The 18439-nt window shown below is 42.9% G+C and overlaps 1 protein-coding gene across 4 annotated transcripts in view; it reads left to right on the top strand.

Moving 5' to 3' along the window:
- RPS6KC1 (ribosomal protein S6 kinase C1) overlaps nt 1-18439 on the top strand; it is a 282130-nt gene that overhangs the window by 236748 nt on the left and 26943 nt on the right. The gene's annotated exons all lie outside the window — the stretch shown is intronic.

Here is an 18439-nt window from a genome sequence, read left to right as displayed (position 1 = left end):
GGGTCAGAAGGCTCCTCCTCGGCTTGTTATTGCAGACCTTGGACCCTGGAAATTAGAGACAAGGCAAACGGCCCCCACAATAGCTGAAATGCTGAGTGAAGTGCCAGGTTCATCTCTATTAATTACATGGGCTAACTGCTTTTTTCCAGGAGCTGAATAAGCCAAGAGAGTCACGGGGAAAGGAACTTCCTCCTCTGGTTGGATTATGCCCTTGAAAAATTCCTATTATGTAGACCACGGTTCCAGTTGCTAAGAGTTGCATCTCCCCAACCTGAGCCCCTTTCCAGGGCGGGGCGTGAGTTGCAGCAGGCAAGTGGAGAAGTCCTTTTCTGTTGGTTTAGAGTATCACGTGGGCCATTAAAAACAAAATAAAACAAAAAACAAGTTCTTCTTTTTCTAGAACTTGCCACAACTGATATAAATGGAAATTAAATTCATCTTGGGGCTTGTTTTTCTTTCTCTGTCTTATAGTTGGAATGATTCCTTTCTCCCAGGAAGCTCAGCGAGGCATTTCCCAATGGCCTTGATCTCATTTCCAACTTCAGGGGACCCATGGGGTCACAGATTTATGGGGAGTGGAGCGGGGGGCAGGTCCTGAGCGAGTAGCTCAGCTCTGGGCATTTTAATTCCACATGGAGTTGGCAGAGGGAAGGCCAGAGCAGGCCCCAGACCATCTAATCCCTTATCGCGAGGACCCCAGCTCGATGCCAAGAACTCGACTTTTGGAGAATGGCAGTCTCCTTGGGGGAGGCTCTCATCTCTGCAGGAAGCCAGCAGGCAGAATGGACACCACCAGATAGAGCCTTCTGTAGCCAGTCCAGAGGCATCTGATTATTCAGTGGATGATTTTTTTTTCTGGTCCAAATAAGCCTCATATCCCTTCATCAGAACAAAGCTGGACTTTCCCACTCTCCGGCTGGCGGAGATAGCTGTCTTAGGCTCCTTGGAAAAAGCTCCATGGTTACCTTTCTTTCCCTGTTCCTTAGATCTTTTTGTTTGTTTGTTTGTTTTCTTTCTCATAAAGTAAGAAAGACATTCTTCTGTGCCTTGGCAGACAGCTGTCTGAGGTCCTTCCTCTACTGGGGTCTCACCGTTGGACCCCCCCCAGCCCCTCCCAGTCAAACAGGCGACAAAAGCTCCTCCTGCCTTGCCTTTCACATACCGTGTCTGAGGGAAGGAGCCGATCTCTGTGCCAGCTAGTGAAACCTTGGCACCCTCTCAAAGAAACCTGAAGTGAGAAGGGTTCAAGAGGGAGGTCGCTTTGTGCGGAAAAGCTCCCGCCACAGACTCCCCACCAGCTTGTCTGAGGGCCTCCTGTGGGGGCACCGGAGAGATGGGAACTTGGTGGGGATTGTGTCCACCCTGGCTCCTTTAGCCATTGCTTTAACTTTAAAGAGACTGAAGAAAAAGATTCCCATGGAATATAGGAGAAACCTAACCCCACTCCCCTCCCAACCGTGTCTGCTCCAGACTGGAGATTTCAGTCTCAAAATGCCTCATTTCCCCTAACCACCAAGTTAGTTCACTGACCCTCTCCCTGGAAATGCCATCGGGAACTGGCTCCTCTGTTCATGTCTCAGGTGAATGTTTCTTTAGCACAAATACACATTTATCATCAGACACTGAGAAATCAGATAATTAAATCACCGTCCTGTTGGAGTCCAGGAGGCAAGAGAGAGAAATGTAAACGATTAACTTTCAGTGCAGTGTGATGGGAGCCTGGACGTCTGTGGCTTAGCCTGGAAGTTCCCAGGGAGAAGCTCTTCCTGCATAGCACCTGGTCTGTGGGCTATTGGGGTTGTTAAAGCCCTTGATCCTGGTGACTGATGGCTCCGCCCTTCTCAGGCTCAGGGGGAGGGAAATTGGCAGTTAGGACCCAGTTGGTGTGACTATTGGGAGAACAGAGACCCACCCTGAACCTCTTCTCATTTTACTCCTGCAGGGCAGTGACCTGTTTGGAGGGTGGAGAAGGAAAATTCCATGAGGTCATGGGAACAGGGTGCTGCTTTCCACCACGCTGCGTTCTCTTGAGAAGGTGAACATGGCTGAAGTGTCTAGCTCTTGGGTTTGAATGTTTTCTTTTTCTCCTGGGAGAACTTTTCATGGCATCAGCAGCTACTTTCAGAATTAATTGCTAAAACAAGAGGAGATCAAATCTCTGTTGAGCAGTTCACAAGCCAGGGAAACTGCCAGAAGAGTAGAATCAGAAGGTGACATTTTATCTTGGCACATGGAAGAAATAACAGAGAAGAGATGGTGGTAATGGTTGTCTTTTTTGGCATTTGAAGAAAAAATTTGCTTTGTCCAGGGTAGGAGGGGAGTAAGTATCCCTCTCCGGGTGCGACTGTCCTGGCACAGGAGACTCATCGACTTAAGTTTCTCTGTTTTAATGACACATGGAAAGTTCATGTCTAAGAAGAAGGTTGAACTTGATGAACTCGAGGCCCACATTCAACTCTCAAAATTCTACTTGTCCATAAGGTAATCAGCATCATTGACTGGGCGCCCCGTCCATGTAGGAGGGGGTGCCCGTCTCCGCTGTGGGTGGCTACTTTGCTCTAATTGGAATCCGGAAGTTTGGGCCAGGAGATGAGAGCCATGCGGTAAAGAGTATTGGTGGTGAGGTCGAAGCCATTTGAAGTTCAGTTTGGGCAATTATTCATTGGACAACTATGTGTTATGGGCCTGGCCCAGGGCTAGTGTGGGCATACAGGGCTGAAAGAGATGAGCGTGGGCACGCAGAGGGCCTCTGTGATGTGAGGCTGTGCAAAGCGGTACGAGGCCTCTGCGCAGGAGTCCCCATGGCGCCGCTGTCGCTCCACGTGTGTTCCTGTCCGGGGGCTGGTGGGCCCAGACGGGCAGGGTTAGCCACCTACGTAGGGAAGTTGGTGGTGTGGCTATCATTCGGTCTTGAAGGAGGTGGTGACTTTTGTGTAAAACAGAGGTGTGAAAGGTTGTGGTCCTTTTGTGTGTGGGCATGGCCTACGTCAGCCTGCAATTCTCTGAAGACTCCTGAGGAACTTGTGCGGGTGCCTGAGCTCATGGCCTCTCTCCTGGCCTCCTCCCTCCCTGCCAGCCCAGGCAGCCTTTGCTTTGACATCTTTTTAAACTCTCCTCTCCATGTTTCCTGTTTTCGTGGATCTTCCCCTTTTGCTGTTTTTTTTCCTGTGTCTGTTTGCTCTCCCAGATGTTGCAGCCACTGGTTATTTTGGTAGCTATCTGGGCATCACAAGATCTGGAAAAAAAAAAAAAAAAGGTAAAAGAAAAAAAAAAGAGAACAACAACAAAAAAAGACAATGGAAAAATCCTATATTGGAAAAAAAAATTTTCCATATGGGAGTCCTAGGTTGCATAATGGGCCACCCCAATGTTTCAAATGCATAGCTTGGATGGTGTTGTGCTGATGGAGCCAATCACCCAAAAACGCAGAGAATTCAGTTAAAACATCCACCATTCTTTCGTGTTATGTCACTTCCTTGGAGCACATCGGAGCACCCCACACATAGTTGGCGCTCACTGCATGTTGGCTGAATTAAACTTATGAAACACTGGCCCCTCCCTGGAGAGAGATTTTTAGGTGTAACAGCGCAGAGTCCTTTTTACCATTCCTCTCCTAGCTGTCACGTAGCAGAAAATTAATGGGTACAGCAATCCAGTCAAATGGCGGTGGAGGCCATGCTTGTCTGTAGATGCGAAATAAAAGAAATCCCACAGAAGACATATGTTGCTCCGATGGGGACTCTAATAGATCTCTGGCACCAGGACGGCCGGCAGTGCCTGGGAATTTGGCCTGAGAAAGGCCTATAGGAAGAGTCTCATTAGTTAATTCGGCGTGGGCCAGATCCTGCAGGTAGGGAAACGGTTTCCTTAGACAGCGTTTAGTTAGCAGCTCTGCGGGTGGGTGTGGCGGTGGCCCAGCGGGGCCGGGCATCCCTTCCTGTGGGGAGGGCTGTTTTCTCTCTGCCCTGACCACAGACCGCACTTCTGTCCAAAAGAGCAATCTCAGATGGGGGCACAGTACAACTTGCTCTTTTTTCATACCCACCATGGGACAGATCTGGCATAACAAGTGGCATAGAACAATTGACAAAAAGGACTCAAGTCTTTCTGTGGATTTTCCCAGCACTCTAGGGATTAGGTAGAAGCGGCATTCCTATCCTGCTTGGTTGGAAAGAATCTCAGGGCTCCCAGGGGCCACGTGGCACAGCTGGAAGAGCAGGAGCTAGAAGGAGCTAGAAGGAGCTAGAAATCAGGGTCTCTTCCTGTTCGTGAACACTTCACCCCACATTCAATCTGTGGAAAAGTGTTATGGATTCTACCTCCCAAACTATTTCTCAAATTCATTTTTCTTCCCCCTATTCTACAACCATAGGTGACTTTTAGGCCAATAGTTACACATTTAAAGAGAAAAAGCCGTTCCAGCGTTTCTGTCGTGGATGGGTGTGGATCAAGTTGCCACAAAAAGGCAGGGAAGAGGAGACTGTCAACAGATCCAGCACATTTCCTGTCACAGTTGTGACCTAAGTTCCTGGTATTTCTTTCATTCCCCAGAGATCTGTATTTTCTAAAAGTAAGAAGCTGAATCTAGTGGCGTGAATGTCATGAATTAAGGGAAAAGCCTGATGCGTCACCTGTGCTAAGGGCATCGGACTTAACTCACCCACGACGTGGCGATTGTCTCCTGTTCAGTGAAAACATCCATGCCCATCGGCTCCATACACGCAGGAGACTCCAACGGATCCGCAGAATGACCAACCTCAGTGATTTATCCTGATGTGTCAAACTGCCTTGTGAGGGGCTCAGGGTGAGGTTTTGGGGTGACTATTTATTTGTTTTGGTTGCTTGATTTTCTGCAGCTTCATGAAAGATGTCGCTGTAGGAATGTTCCTGAACTCTTTTCCTGTGTTCCTGTGATGCTTTGTTTTGAGGAACGTTTTGGCAACAAGGAGGACTGACTTTTTCATCATGACTAGAAGAGATTTGCAGGAGAACCTCAAGAGCACGATGGAGAGCTCCAGGGCTCCCAAGAGGAAGCAGAAAGAAAATTCCTCACATGTCAGGATGCTAATAATAGCAATAGCGTTTACTGAGGTCAGGTCCCTGTTCAAAGTGCTTCAGGTGAATTACAAATTATGCCTTTAATCTTTACAACCACTCCATGGGGTAGACTCCATAATCTTCATTTTATGGGTGAGGAAACTGAGGCACAAAGAGGATTAGCTTGCCCGAGGTCACGCAGTGGGCCCACATTTTGTTAAATTTGGGAACAACTCTATTAAGTTTTTCTCATATACCATTTTTAAATACATTATGCAAGTGATGTTAAGAGATTGGTGGGAGCCATTCCTCCGCTAGGCCCACCAGCAGTAAGTACATCAGGGATCGCAGGGCACACAAGTATGCCCCACGTACCCCAAACCTGGTGTATCACCGACGCAGCTTTCGCTTAGCCCCCAAATGCTCGTAGCCATTCCTCCACCAGCCGAGTGAAAGTCGGAATGACAGAGCGGAAAGCGGGAGACATCTTCACTGACTCTTACTTACTAAAATATCTTACTTCTGTAAACTTTATAAAAACATATGGTCATGTGAGCACACTGCAATTGCCTCTCCCGGGGTCTTTGAAGTGGTTGGTGTGAGGGAGGAGCCCTGAAAGTTACCCTCATTAGCTTTACAATACATTTTCTCCTGGTCATAAGGTGTTTACAGAATTTATGTTCACGCTTGTGTACATGCACGTGCGCGCACACACACACACACACACACACACACACACACACACACTGGTAGCAGGATGCATGTCCAGAGGTGTGGATGCCTGTTTTCGCCACCAATCCTGTTGGGTATTACTGTCACTTGGGCTACATTTGAAGTAGGTCATGAAGCTGAGGCTTGGACTCAATGATTTCCCCACCCCACCGCACCCCACTGCACCCCACCCCACCCTTCCCTACAACAACCCCGTTAGACAGAAAGTATTATCCCCACTTTGCACGTGCGGGGGCTGAGGCTCAGAAGGGCACAGGGTAAAGAACCAGCTCTGATAGCCACTTTTTGCTGTATGAACTAGCGATGGCCTCTATAAAAAGCACAAATAAAGATCACATTTCATGGCCTCGAGAGGATGGGATGGCAAAGAGCTTATTGCTCCTTAGGGGAAGTTAAGCACATAATGACAGGCTGTTGTATTGGGTAGGATTTGTTTTGGCTGTGAGTGGCAGCAACTCTTAAATAGCGGTGGTTGAAATCAGATGGGTATTTATTTCTCACTCATGTGAAGGTCCAGGGAGGTGGTCCCCTGTCATCAAGGGCTAAATCCCTTCTGTTGTATTGCTCTGCCGTCCTCAGCATACACCTTCTAAATCATGACCCAGAGCGGCTGCTATATAGCCTCAATCATGAGGTCCATATTCTAGCCAGCAGGAAGGAGAAGAGGGGGGAAGGAAGACAGACTTCTTTCGAAGTACACTTACTGAGAACCCTTTGTGATCACACATGCATAGAACTTCTGCCCCTATCTCCAATCCCATTGGCCAGGACATTGTCATATGGCCACACCAAGACACAAAGGAGACTGGGAAGCGTAGATTTATTCTGGGCAAGTATATCAGCAGATAACACTGTGGGAAGAGAGTAGAAGTGATATCGGCACAGCTAGCGCAATTGTCCTGTGCTATATGTCATCACGTTATGCTTTTTATCTTCTCAAGAAGACTTCATTCTCTTTGAAGGCAGGAATTCTGTTCTATATTCATCATAGAATCAGAGATAGTTTAGAGTGAGAAAGGGCCATAGAGAACATTCTCATTTTCAAACTTATTTTTATCAGTATATTTCCTTTTTCATAAGAAATTCTTTATGGGGCCCCAATATGGTCTTTAAAAGAAATACGCTGTTAAAAGAAATGCCTTAAGTTCTGAGTTATAGTATTTTCTTATTTTAAAATCAGCCAAAACTCAAGTTAAAGAATTGAAGGTATGTAACGTGCCAATATTTGATACATGATACTCTGAGGGTGTATTTTCCACTGGCACGGAAATAGTTTTTAAATCCACTTTTAATGAGGAAATTCAATACCATATTTTCAGAACTACCTTCAGACTTGAGCTTGAAAATGACCAGTCAAACCTGAACTTCTCGTACAGCAAATATTTTGAGGCTCAAAGTGGTGAAGTGATTTGGTAACATCCCAGAGCTAGGTGGTGGCAGAAGTAGGCTAAAATCAAGTATACGAGTCAAGGAGTATGGACTAACTTTCCAGCATGGCGCCAGGTGCCAAGTACTTCTTATTAGATCTCTCTATATTGCCTAGGAGACTGTTGGGTACAGAGCGGCCATGTGATACATATTTGTTGTCAGCAAAAGCCCTTTTCTTAACGATGGGTATGTCCAATTAAGGAGAGTAGGGACCCTTGGGGTCACAGGGTCATTATTTAATATGGAGGGAATGACAATACCAAAGACTTGTTTGGCTTTTTGCATGTTTACAATGTGCTTTTATATATACCTTATCTCATTTAATCCTCTCAAAAGCTTTTCAACAATCAGGGCAGATAGTATTCCTATTTTATAGATGAGCAAACAGGCTCAGGCTGTTGAGTGACTTGCCCAAACTCATAGGGCAGGTGAGTGATGGAACCAGGAGTTACATTTCTGGAGCCACATTTTCTGAGTCCAAATCCAAATCTCTATTCCCAGTTCTCACCCTGCGTGTTGAGTTTTTGATGCACTTTGTGCGTTTTCCTGTGTCGCACCTCTGTGGGGGATACCATTCCCGCTGCAGTCTATGGAATTCTGCTCCAGTCTGTTTACATGGCCTACAATGTGAATGGCATCTTTACAAGGGGCAGGGGGTAAGCCTTGCCTCCCATTCTCACCATTTAAGTCCTGCCCTCCTCATTCTCCCTGGCTTGGTCAGGTAGGGCTCAGAGTCCTCACTAGCCAGCCCATGTATTGCAGTGCCAAGTGAGGTACTGGGCTGAGCTTGGATCTGAAGCCAAAAGACCTAGGTTTGAGTCTCACCTTCATCATTAACTAGTTACGTGGTGTTGGGTACTAAGTCCCTTTGTCTCTCTGAGCTGTTGCCTCGGTAAAATATGGAGATGTTCTACCACCATTCACAGTTATGTTAATTGTATGTATCCAGCTCTGTGGACTATGTGTGCCTCCCCACCAGCTTCTGAAGGGCATAGTGCTGGGAGCAGTGAGAAGGGAGGGATGCAGGTTGGTGAGGTTGGCTGATTTGCCCTCCATGTTAATGCACTCGGGGAATGGTCATGAAATACTATGCTGTTTCTCCCAGTGTCTCATGGTCACTATGGTTATTGATTTTGATGCTGTTCTTGGTGAAGACTGGACCTAGCTGATTGGCTCCTGGCCTACAGAATACATTCTGTTAATCATTCATTCATTCAACAGATACTTATTGGGAGTCTGCTATGTGCCACGTATATTCAAGGGGCTGGGGGTGATACAGCTCTACACAAAATAGATTGCGTCCTTGCCCTCATACAGCTTATAATCCTGTGGGGGGAAAGGAGACACACCGGAAGCAAAGAAACACAAAAGTATGTAATACAATATAAAGTAGGGACAGTTTCTCTGAAGACAATGAAGAAGGGTAAAAGGTTAGTGAGGGGTGAGGCTGTCTGCATGTGTTTCATTGGGGTGTGTGTGTGTGTGTGTGCACGTGTGTGTGCCTGCGTGTGCAAGTATGTGTGGGACAGTGGAACAACCTCCTTGAGAAGGTGACCCGAATTAGGAGATTGAACTCTGTGGTTATCTGAAGGAAGAGCTGAGTTCCTAGGTTCTTGGGAAAGTTTGGTTGATGTTAAGTAAATAATTATTTATGGATCTTGAGCCTACTCTGTTCAAACCCCACTTCTCTTCCCATGGAACCCCCAAGTCCAAATGGCTCCAAGGGCCTTTCCAGCATGACCCTCACTCTCTCCTTCATCTGATTGTCTCACTGCCTCCGACACATCGAGTAGTCCATTCTCTTCACCCTGCTTTGGCCTGGCCTGTGATGGCCTCCTTGCCATGACTGCTCCATGAAGTCTTCTCTCATGATTCATCGATCTCTCCTTTCTGGGCATTTTTATTATACTTTGAGCCCACAGCTCATAGTTTGTACATACTTCGTTTCTGTTTCATTCATGTTTGTTGGCTCTGCCGCTTCAACTGCGACTGTATTAAACTTCTTCTGGATCCCCTGTGGGACCTCCCACAATGTGAAGTCCATGGCAAGTTCTCAATACCCCTTGGTTACTGATTAATTGAAGAATTATTTTCTCCCTGGAAAGAAGATATTGGAGGTAAGCCTGCTGTGATAAGGTGCAAGCAGTGGCACAAATTCCTCCCATCGGGATATGGTGTCCATTTCCCCAGCCCTTGAATTTAGGCTGGTCTTTTGAGGTACTTTGATTAATAGAGTGTGGTGGAAGTGAAGTTGTGCAAGTCCCAGGTCTAGAAGCCTTGTGGCTTTTGATCTTGGGCTGGAAATGCTTCCAGCACTGAAAATGCCAAGCTAGCCTGGCAGAGGGCAAGAGGCCACATGGAGAGGGGTCTTGGCCATCCCAGCTGTGGCCCCAGATATGGGAGTGAGCTTAGCCAAGAACAGCTGAGCCTAGTTCAGACCAGAAAGATCACCCAGCTGAGCCTGGCCCAAATTGTCCATCCACACAATTATGAACAAATAACATGGTGGTTGTTTTAAGCCACTGAGTTTGGGGTGGTTTGCTCTGCAGCACTGAATAACCAATATATTCTGAGACCACTCTGGTAGCAAGGCAAAGTGGTTCTAGAAATAATCCCTTGCAGTCATATAACACATTAACTTTGTACTTTAAACCTCTTTCCTGTTCATTACTTGATTTAATTCTTATAGAAGCTTTTTGAGGAGACAAGCATTTGTCACTGTACCTATTTTACAGATTAGGAAAGCAAGACTTTAGAGAGGTTGCCTCAGACATACTAGCTGGAAGGGCATGGAGGGCTAATGCTCAGCCTTCTGTTATGCAGAAGTCTCAGGACACATGGTGGCCTTTCCTGTTGGGGACAGGTTAACCCTGAGGGCAACAGCCCGAGTTAGACAAAGAAAGCTGGGACCTGAGGGCCCCACTCTGAGGCTGCCTGTTCTAATGAGCCTGGCTACCCCGGGCTCCTCTGACCTCCAAGTAGGCAGGTTGTATAATGAGAAACTCATAATGAGGCTTAGCAAGTCCTTGTTTTTTCCAGAGTTGCTATGAGCCTCTGCTTTGCTGCTGGATTAGGCTGCTTGTGAAGGTTTCTAATTCGGGGTCTTAATTTTTGTAAAGCGTGAATTACAAGAAGTCAGAAGAATGATGCAAAGAGCATTTAATAATGCACATTCACAAAAGAAGTGGTGTAACTACATTAATTAGGCAAGTCTTGCGTAAAGATGCAATGTAATTATATATTTGAGACAGTTAATTAGGGAGCTACTTGGAAATTTCAGTGAATATTAAGGTAATTATACATAAATACTATAACCATTAAGACTGCACCCATAATGAAAGCAATAACTAATTACATAAATAACAGCATACTTATGTTTTTACATTACCAACACCTAACAATGCTTCCTCTTCCCCGCCTCCCTTCACCATGCAAATGACAAATCTTCCATTTTTAACTCAGATATTCTTGCAAATGGTTGGAAACAATGACCTTTCTGTTTCTTTCCTCTATTTTGACAAATCTGAGCCCACTGGGGAAGCTGCCAGTGACTGGACAGAAGTGTGGGATGTGAGGGCTGGTCAGCCCTGCCTGACTTCACCTGAGTGGTTGTGGGCAGGAATAAACCAGGGCCAAACCACGCAGTGGCTGGAGAGGGTCAGGTAAGGACCATGGACAGAGTCAAGGTGTGGGCTTGGAAGACCCGGCCTCCAGTTCCAGCCCTGCCAATCATCAGTTGTACCACCTCAGAGAAGTCACTCTGTGCCTCTCGGCCTCAGTTTCCTCATTATGTCAAATGGGGATGATAGCAATCCCTGCTTCCCAGGACCATAATGGAGAGCAAATATAAAACTGTTAAATGCCATCTTGTGTAACTGGTTGAAATTTGCCTTTGAAGCTCCTGGTCATTGCTCTCTGTGCCTTTTCCTCCCTCAGCATGTCCCCTGCATCTTCAGGGCTCTCAGATACCCATCAAACTGCCTGTACTACCCTCCAAATTAAGAACTGCTCTTGTGAAAGGGTCTGGCACTCATTCACACTCAAGTTGTGACTGACTAATGACTTAAAGCCCAAATGTTAAAGTGTTGGGAAGGTCTGGTAATGTATTTATATTTTAACAGGAAGCAAGTTCTCTAGCTACTGCCCTGTAGAATGCCCAGTCAACAGGTAATGAAATGTTTGGGTAGGAGCACTTCTGGACACTCCTGGTATTACATCATGTGGGCATTTGCTATACCACATGGGAGTGGCCACATAGAGTGTTTGGTAAGAGCTGATTGAGAAGTCTGAGATATCTGGCATTAATATCTTGGCTCCACCACGAGCAAACTACTTAGCTCCTCTAATAATAGCACAAATACAAGCATTTATTGGTGAGTTAGTATTTTGAAGGCAACGTTTTGCATGTATTAATTAATTTAATCTTCATAACAATCCCACAAAATACATCCCATTATTGTCCTCACCTTATATGTGAGAAAAGTGAGGCACAGAGATGTTACGTAACTTGTTTCGGGTGACCTAGCTAGGAAGTGGAGGAACCTGGATTTCAATCTCAACACTTGGCTCTACAGCCTGTATTCTTTGTCTCTATGATATACTGTTTCTCTTTAAATGCAAGGTGATGCCAATCGTCATATTTACTGTATGGAGCTATTGTCAGCAGTACATGAGATAGTGCAGGTAGCGTGATTAGTTCAGTGCCAGCACACTGTAAATATTCTATCCTATTAAAGTTTTACTCTTAGCCCAAATGTCAGAAAATATTTATTCTCTGTTTGATCCTTCTCTTGGCAAGTCAGAGTCTCCAATGCTCCCCATTTCCCACTATCTTTCTTTATTTGCAACTCAGTCAATGTCCCACCAGGTGGTCTTTTCTTCTGTGTGGGGTGCGGATGTGAGGGATGAGTCTGATTCCACCTGGCTCACCAGAAGAATGCTGCCTGTTCAAAGTTCAAAGGGAAGACGGACGCTTGACTTGACATTGCTTCCGCTGCCCAAAGTCTGACTGGTACCATCCCTACCTGTTGGGTTCTGCTGATTACTTAGAAATCACACGTCATTTTTTACTGGAGAAGTCTTATAATCTCACATATTGACCAGATTTAGATATGAATTGCTTTTAACTCTTTTAAGAAAATAAAATCTTCCTCTTTGGGAGTAATAAGCAGCAGTAGTATTTGACACATAGAGGCCTTTTCTTTAAAGAAACATGAATGGTATGTCTGGAATGGGTGAAGATTCTTTAGTGAGGCTTTTGGTACCTCAGAGTGAAGCCTTTCTTAGTTGGTGTATGTTGAACATCAGCCTGTCTCCCTGCTCCCACACATGCACCCTAAGGTAAAGCCAGTCGATTGTCAGCCTTCCCATATATTCACAGCTTGAAGTCAGTCTTTTTATCCAGAGGAGAGGCATACTGGGAAAAACACTTAGACAATTACAGAGAAAAGTTTTACTACCATCTATCTATATTAATCAACCTTTATTCACAAGTATAAATAAATCCTTTATTCATAATAGACACTAGATTGTCTCTAGACATCCAGGGCAGAAAATGTAAAGCACAAAACAGTAGAGCCAACTAATAGAGTTAATCCCAGAGAAAACAGAGATACTTTAGAAAACAGAAGGTGGCTTAAATTATTTTAGTTAGTATCCTTAGAAGGAACCAAGACAATATTGCATTATAAAATAACTCTAAAAAAGAGAGAGAAACCAAAAACAAGAAAGATTTTTTGGAATTAAAACATGTGGATACTGAAATAAGCATTTCAATAAAAGTCCTGGAAGACAACGCTGAAAAGCTCCCTGCTTGTGGAGCAAAAGACAAAAAGATGTAAGATACAAATGAAAAGTTTAGAGATGGGAAAGATCAAACAAAGAGATATAGTCCCGTCCAATAAAAGTTCTAGAAAGAGACAACAGACAAATGAAGAAAAGGAAATACTCAGATTTCCCAAAGTGCAGGAAAGGTAACCTTTTTTAAATTACAGTTAGCCGTCAGCAAATGAAGAGAAAATACCCATACCTAGGTATTTATTCATCAAATTCCAGAACATAAGGATAAAGAGAAAATCCTAAAAGCTTCTGGAAGGAAGCTTATCAATCAAAGAAAGAGATTCAGATTTCTATTTAATTCTCATCAGCTACACTGGTTGCTGGAAGAGAATGGAACAATACCTTTCAACTTCTTCTTCTTTTTTTTTTTTTAAAAAGATTTTATTTATTTGACAGAGAGAAAGACAGCCAGCGAGAGAGGGAACACAGGCAGGGGGAGTGGGAGAGGAAGAAGTAAGCTCCCAGCAGAGGAGCCTGATGTCGGGCTCGATCCCAGAACGCCGGGATCACGCCCTGAGCCGAAGGCAGACGCTTAATGACTGAGCCACCCAGGCACCCCTACCTTTCAGCTTCTAAGGGAAGTTATTTTGAACTTAGATTTATATACCCAGCCAAACTATCATTCAAATGTGTGGTCTAAGGACACTTTAGAAATGGAAGGACTCAAAAATTTTATCTCCCTTACTGCTTTCCATACAAAGCAAAGCAAAACAAAAGCATAAAATCTGAGCATGTAGACTAACAAAATAAGAAAGTAATTAAAGAGTGGGGAAAAAACAGGTTCCAATACTCAGAGCATTAAGAAGAAATCCCAGTCTGACAGCTATGCAGCAGGCCAAAAACCAAATGGATCAAATTAGAACAGAATGTCTGATACTCTAAGAAGAATGTACGAAAAAGTGGGTTTCAGTAAGTAGTATAATTGTGAGCTTTCAATATCTTATAGAAATTACTTTTAAAATATGTAGTTCTTTTCATTATAAGAAAAAGAAAAATTTAGGAATTTAAGGAAAAACAAAAACCAAGAATCATGGCCCAAATATGGCATGATTTTGAATATTTCTATGGATAGTTGTTTCTCATAGCACATAGTATTTTTTAACATTCCTTATCATTTATCTTATTTGCTTTTTCTTTGTTTTTTTTTTTTACCCCCACTCGAATGTAAGCTCTATGAGGGCAGAGAGATTTATTTATTATATTCACTGTTTTATTCACTGTATCAGTCAAAATGTTTAGCACGTAGTAGGCATTCAACATTTGTTAAATAATTGAGTGAATTAAGAAAATGCAAATCTTACCAGCATCCTAAAACTGAAATTATCAGTCTTTTCTTCTACTTTCTTGAGCATAGTAATAATAGTTATTTCAAAATTCTTATCTGAAACTCCGATATTCCTTTGGGTCTGTTTTTGTGTCCGTTCGCTTGTTTATAGACTTCATTTTTAGAGCAGTTCTAGACTCACAGCAAAATTGGGTGAAAAGCACTGAGATTTCTCATAATGCCCTTTCCCCTCACCAACGTCCACAGACTCCCCTCTCATCAACAACTGGCACCACAGTGGTAAATTTGTTACATCCAATGAACCAACATTGACATATATTTATCATCAAAAGTCCGTAGTTTACATTAGGATTTATTCTTGGTGTTGTTCAATCTATATATTTTGACAAATGTTTAATGACATGTATCCACCATTATAGTATACGTCTTGGCTTCTTCCAAGTTTTGGCAATTGTGAATAAGGCTGCTATAAACACCCAACTGCAGGTTTTTGTGTTGACATAAGTTTTAAGTCTCTTCTTCTTCTTCTTTCTTCTTCTTCTCCTTCTCCTTCTCCTTCTCCTTCTCCTTCTCCTTCTTCTTTCTTCTTCTTCCTTCTCCTTCTTCTTTCTTCTTCTTCCTTCTCCTTCTCCTTCTCCTTCCTCTTCTTTTTAAAGTAAACCCCATACTCAACATGGGGCTTAAACTCAGGACCCTGAGATCAAGAGTCATATGCATTACCAACAGAGCCAGCCAGGTACCCCAGTTTTCAGCATTTTTTAAAAAAGTTTTTATCCATTTTTTTGAGAGAGAGAGAGAGAGAGTGAGAGACAGCAGGTTAAAGGGCAGAGAGAGAAGCAGACTCCCTGCTGAGCAGGGAGCCTGATGTGGGACTCAATCCTGGGACTCCAGGATCATGACCTGAGCTGAGGCGGGTGCTAAACCGACTGAGCCACCCAGGTGCCCAGTTTCCAGCTCTTTTGAGTAAATACCAAGGAACATGATTGCTGGAGCATATGTTAAGAGTATGTTTAATTATGTGAGAAACTATCAAATTGTTTTCCAAAGAGGCCGTACCATTTGCATTCCCATCAGCAATGAAGGCATTCCTGTTGCTCCACACCCTTTCCAGCATTTGGTGTTGTCGATGTTTTGAATTTTAGCCATTCTAATAGGTATATAATGGTATCTCCTTTGTAGTTTTGATTTGCAATTCCCTATGACATGGTGTGATCTTTCATATGCTTATTTACCATCTATGTATCTTCTTTGGCAAAGTGCCTCTTAAGATCTTTGGTCCATTTTTAAATTGTATTGTTTGTTTTCTTGCTGTTGAGTTTTAAGAGTTCTTTGTATATTTTGGGTAACAATCCTTATTCAGATATGTCTTTTGCAAATATTTTCTCCTAGTCTGTTGCTTGTCTTCTCGTTGTTTTGATGGATTTCTTTTTATTGTTTTTTCCTGTTTTGGTCATCTGGTCTTGCCTGTTATTATACCAAGTAATTTTTTATTGAATTATGGGTGTTGTGAAATAAAAATTGTACAGGTGTTCTGAAGCTCTGGATGATATTTTTTTTTTTTTGAAATGGCAGGCATTGCACCTGAATCCAGACAAGGGTTAAATTTATTTGAATCTGGGCTTTAGTCTTGGTAAAGACTGGTCTATTTTGGTTTGCCTTTACTTCTAGGGAATTGTCCTTTTATGGAATGACTGGGATATTTTCCAGGCTTACTCTGTATTGATGGGTCTTACGCTCCAATTTTCATTCTCCTGGTTATGTGAGATTGCCTAGAAGTCTGCTTAGCTCTCAGACTTGGGGCTCTCACCTTATATTCTGCTTCTCTGACACTCTGCTTCATGGCGTCTTATCTGAAGCTTTAAGAGTTGGCAAATGCCTTGAGGCTAAAAACTACATGGATAGCTGACTTTTTTCTGTACTTCTCTTTGATATCTTGACTCTCTGAAATCCTCCTATCTTGGCAGCTTTCCAGTGTCTTCAAAATTTTTTTTCTTCTAATAAATTTTTTATTGTGGAATAATTTTAGATTTACAGTAAAGTTGCAAAAATAATGTAGAAAGTTTCCATATATCTTTCACCCAGCTTCCCCTAATGTAACATCTTACATTACCGTGGTATACTTGCCAAAACTAAGGAACAAACATTGGTACATTACCGTTAACAAATTTCAGGCATTATTCTAATTTTACCAATTTTTCTATTAACGGTCTTTTAAAAAATTACTGGAACCAATCTAGAATATTATATTGCATTTAGCAAATACATTTTTAAAATCTAACTTTTTAGTTATTCTTGGCAGGAGGGCTGATCTGTTACAAGCTAATATGCCATAGCTAGACACAGATTTCCTACTTATTGTTTTTTCAGTTTTTATAATTAACCTGTATATAAGACACAGAAGGCTTACTATTGGGTATGCAGCATTATAAAAGATTGAGTGATGAAAAATTGAAACTCAAAAAACTCTGAGAAGAGTTGTAAGGTGGGGGTAGTATTAGAGAGTTAAATTTTGTCAGTGTTTTTTTTTTTTTTTAATTTTGTCAGTTTTAATAGAGGAGAGTCAATTGATATCTTCAAGTTCATAAGTCATAATACAGAAGTATAAGAAAATGATTCAAAAAACAGAAAATAGAATTGGTTATCTCTGAGTAATGGAACAGAGGTTGTGAAGGTATAAGATTTTTCTTTTATTCAAGCAGATTTACTTAAAGTTTTTTTTTCAGCCATAGGAAGTAGAATTGGCTTGTACTGACATAGCATAATGCCTGTTACAGTTTCCAAGTGGAAAAAAAAAAAACCCACCGACAATACAGTATGTATGAATGATAACTTTTATGTGAAAATCTACATGCATACACATACATATAGTATGATTTTACAAACAGCACATCTGGCCTACAAACTTACAGGAAATTCGGTCTCGATCTGAATTACTCAGTCCTCTATTTCCGGTAGCAGAAGTCAAAGGTGACAAATACACTTATTATAAATGTCTCATAACTAACAAAAAATGTGAAGAAAGAAATAATATCTTTAAATGTTGAGTGACAAGAGGCTTTAACCCAGATTCCATAGCTGAAATAAAGCCCCCTAATACTTAAGATTCAAGATGATACATAGACCATTTCTCACATACAACAATCGAGATAACTAATCCCCTAAGACATTTCCAGGTAAATTAATAAAGGATGTACTTCAAAAGAAGAAAAGTGATCCCAGAGAGAAAAAGTTATATGCAAAAAAGGGGTGAAAATTGAAATTAATATCTATTGGTAATAAGATTAATTATTGTAAAAACTGTTTTTTTCCATTTAACTAAAAGTGCAACAAGAACATTAAGGTTGCCCGTTCTCAGCAGATAAACAGTTCTTGCTTTATCTTGGAGGAGATTTGAGACATTGAACAACTTGAGAAGTAGGAAGCTGTATACTTAGGTATATATATTCAGCTGGAGAGGGTCATTAGGGTAATAGATACAAGTTTAGCTTTCAAAAAGCAGCAGAAGAAAAATAAAGGAGCAGAGGAAACTTTATGGATCCTACAGTGGGTAGGAAATGAGAGGGGAATGAAGGCGAACATGACTTAATCACAGAGGCCAAGCCCCTTCACATATTCACAGGTTATGGGGAGAGAACACGTACATCTTTGGGGAGCTGTTACTCGGTCTACCTCAGGAACCTACATGCAAAGGCCCTGAGGTACGTGTGTGGTTGGCACATTCTAGAGGGTCAGCTTGGCTGAGTGAGGTTGGGCGAGCGAGGAGGGAAGGTGGGAGGAGCTCCTGAAGGACCTAGACCACACCGAAGAGGTGAGTCATCTCCTTATAGGGTCTGAGGGTGGATGGGTGGCTTTCGGTACCCTCAAAGTCACTGAACAGGAAAATAAACTGGGGAGCTTGTTAAAATACAGATTTCTGGGCCTAACAGATTCTGATTCAGAGCCCGCAATTTTCTAAAGCGTCCCAGATGATTTCATGGGTGGTTCCAGGTGGGAACAAGTCAGAGGGCGTGATAATAAACACCTTCCGTCTGACTCTTCCTCTTCTTCTTCCTCTGCATGGTTGCTGTGGCTCGCCTTGCCGGGGACTGGTGTTGGAGAGCACGTGTGACCTGATTCCGG

This window comes from Ursus arctos, unplaced genomic scaffold (assembly GCF_023065955.2).
Source record: "Ursus arctos isolate Adak ecotype North America unplaced genomic scaffold, UrsArc2.0 scaffold_2, whole genome shotgun sequence".
Lineage (NCBI taxonomy): Eukaryota > Metazoa > Chordata > Mammalia > Carnivora > Ursidae > Ursus > Ursus arctos.
This window is presented reverse-complemented; position numbering and strand designations above follow the sequence as displayed.